Here is a 3,303-nt window from a genome sequence, read left to right on the forward strand (position 1 = left end):
AATTCAACACATATTTACTACATGGCTCTGTGAGAGAATAGTACAAAACAGAGGAAATTAAGTAAACACTGGCACTTTTCAAAAGCCATTTCTTTTAGTGTGATCTCTTTTAATTAGTGAATCCTCGCTGCTTGCTACAGAGGAGGGTCAGGATATGAGTAAAACAGTGTTTCACTTTCTTCCTCTCCTGTCTTCCTGTATACATCCATCTTCTTTTTTTAAAAAAAATCCTCACCTGAGGATATGTTTTCATTGATTTTTAGAGAGAGAGGAAGAGAGAGAGAGAGAGAGAGAGAGAGAGAGAGAAACATTGATGTGATCATTTGGCTCCATATGTGCCTGGACCAGGGATCGAACCTGGAACCTTTTGGTGTACAGGATGATGCTCCAACCAACTGACCCACCCAGCCAGGGCTCGTTCATCTTATTCTTATGAGATACAAGTAAGAATGCTTACTCCTGCCAGACACTCTGCTAGGGGCTTCCTGTTTATAATTCTGTCATCTAAAAGTGGCATTATCATGCTCATTTACAGACAGGAAAGGGACCCTTAGGGAGATGAACTAAGACAGCTGGTACGAGATGGAACTGGTATCTATTCTTGAACTGGTATCTGTTTGGTTCCGAGCCCACTCATATATTGCCTTCCCATTCTCTACGTTTCTAACCATGTTTTCTTTTTCCTTCAGCAATTTTTCTTTCACAATCTTCCCCTCCCCCATGCTTTTTAAAAATATATTTTTATTGATTTCAGAGAGGAAGGGAGAGGGAGAGAGAAACATCAATAATGAGAGAGAATAATTGATTGGCTGCCTCCACATGTCCCCTACTGGGGACTGAGCCCGAAACCTGGGCATGTGCCCTTGACCAGAATCAAACCTGGGACCCTTCAGTCAGACGTTTTATCCACTGGGCCCCTCCCCCATGTTTCTACTCGCCTCTTTTTATTCCTGGAACCTGCTCAAGCAAATCTTTCTCTAGTTTTTTCCCAACTCTTTCCTGGCAGATCCAGCTGCCATCTAGTGACTGGTTGCATCATTTCTCTAGGGAGGAGTTGGTGGCCTTCCTTAACCCTGAGGAGAAGGCAGTAGTGTTGATCTAGGGAGGGCTCAGGACAGAAACCATTCTGGCTGGCACCGCTTCTTTCCTGGTGAAGCTCAGAGCCAGTTCTCCACTTCCATCCCAATGCCACCCTTCATGGCTAGTTACTCCAAAGGCCTCTTAGATTCCTCTGGTCTCATCCTTGAATAGCTGCACTGCAGAGTGCTAGATTATTGCAAATGCTCACTTCTCCCTTATTCTGAGGGTCCCTTTAGCCTGTGCATCAGCAATTTTTCAGTGAAATAAAATAAGACTCAAACTGGCTTAAGCAAAACAGGAATGAAAGCAGTAACCACAGAGGCCAGAGATAGGACAGGCTTCAGGAGCCTTCATCTGTGGGGTAAGTGCTGGGACCTGGTCCCAGTTTCTCTTTCACCATCTCTGTGTCCCCACCACCATCCTCACGTAGGCTCTCCATCATGGTCTAAAGATGGTTGCCAACCACTTAAGGTTACATGCATCCTATGTCAACTTCAGACAGAATGTAAAAATCTTTTAAAAAATATTTTTATTGATTTCAGAGAGGAAAGGAGAGAGAGAGAGAGAGATAGAACCATCAATGATGAGAGAGAATCATTGAATGGCTGCCTCCTGCACGCCCCCAACTGGGGATCGAGCCTGCAACCTGGGCATGTGCCCTTGACTGGGATTGAACCTGGGACCCTTCAGTCTGCAGGCTGATGCTCTGTCCACTGAGCCAAACCGGTCAGGGCAAGAATCTATTTTTTAAGGAGTCCTTATTATTATTATTATTTTTTAAAAACCCTCATAACCCATGGATACAGACAATAATGTGGTGGAGGCTTGGGGCAGAAGGTGAGTGTGGGCTAGAAGGAGTTAATAGGGAAAAAAAGGGGACATATGTAATACTTTCAACAATAAAGATTAAAAAAAAATCTTGGACTGGGCTATGTGCCCATTCTTGGACCAATCTTTGTGGCCTGGGGAAGAGAAATGCTGGTTACTTTAAGCCAGTCAGGGCTCACCCACGGACCTGGGAGTAGAGTCAATCACATATTGTGAAGTGGAGACAGAGTCACAGACACAGAGAACAGACTGACAGCTGTCAGAGGGGAGGGTGTTGGGGGCTGGGTGAGAAGGGTGATGGGATTAAGTAAAGAAAAAAGATTCATGGACATAGACAACAGTGTGGTAATTGCTAGAAGGTGGGAGGGGCGTGGGGGTAGAAGAAGGTAAAGGAGGGATAAATGGTGATGGAAGACTTGCCTTGGGGTGGTAAATACAATACAATATAGTACAGATGATATATTGTAGAATTGTATACCTGAAACCTATATACTTTTATTAACTAATGTCACTCCAATAAATTCAATTTTTTAAAAATCTCATATTGTGGAAAATATCAGGGTATTATTTGAAAGGTGAGGGGAAGGGAGAAGAAACAAATTTAATTTTTCCTCCCTTCCTTCCTCCCTTCCTTCCTTCCTTCCTTCCTTCCTTCCTTCCTTACTTCCTTCCTTCCTTCCTCCCCTTTCTTCCTTCCTTCCTTCCTTCCTTCCTTCCTTCCTTCCTTCCTTCCTTCCTTCCTTCCTTCCTTCCTTCCTTCTCGTCTTCCCAATGATTCTAGTGTCAAGCCTGGGCTCTACATTGTACTCTACCACCAGCCTAATAGTCTTTTTGGAAATATTGCTATCATCTTATACCTCCACTGCTCAGTTATCTTAAGTGGCTCCCCATTGCTTTCCATCCTCTTTCACTCATGGCATCTATGGGCATTTGTCATATTTTTACATCATATTCGTCGTATTTTTACTAGAACACCTGGAGAATAGAACACTGAGCTGGGTCCCTAGTGGAAGGAGGGGATCAGGATCTTAGCACATTGCTTACCTATTCTAGGAACATCTTCTGGGAAGCTCTGGTTTATAAAATGAAGTTTAAACTTTATTTTCTGGCTCTTTGGGATCTGACTTGAACTTTCACTACACTCAATGAACAAATATTTTTTGAGTTTCTACTATGAGCAGATTATCATCAGGCACTAAATATTTTAAAATGGGCCCAATTTCAAATTTCTCTTACGTGGTTCTGACAAATCAGTTTTGTCTGAACAGAAATATTGTCCTGTTGGCACAAAACCCCAACTTTCAAAGAAGTTTCCAAGGACTGAGCAAACATTTTCTATTCTGGGAGCACCTGAGGACACCCGTGACAGAGAAAGAGAAAAGAAATTGGGGAGAT

This window comes from Myotis brandtii, unplaced genomic scaffold (genome assembly GCF_000412655.1).
Source record: "Myotis brandtii unplaced genomic scaffold, ASM41265v1 scaffold182, whole genome shotgun sequence".
Taxonomy (NCBI): Eukaryota; Metazoa; Chordata; class Mammalia; order Chiroptera; family Vespertilionidae; genus Myotis; species Myotis brandtii.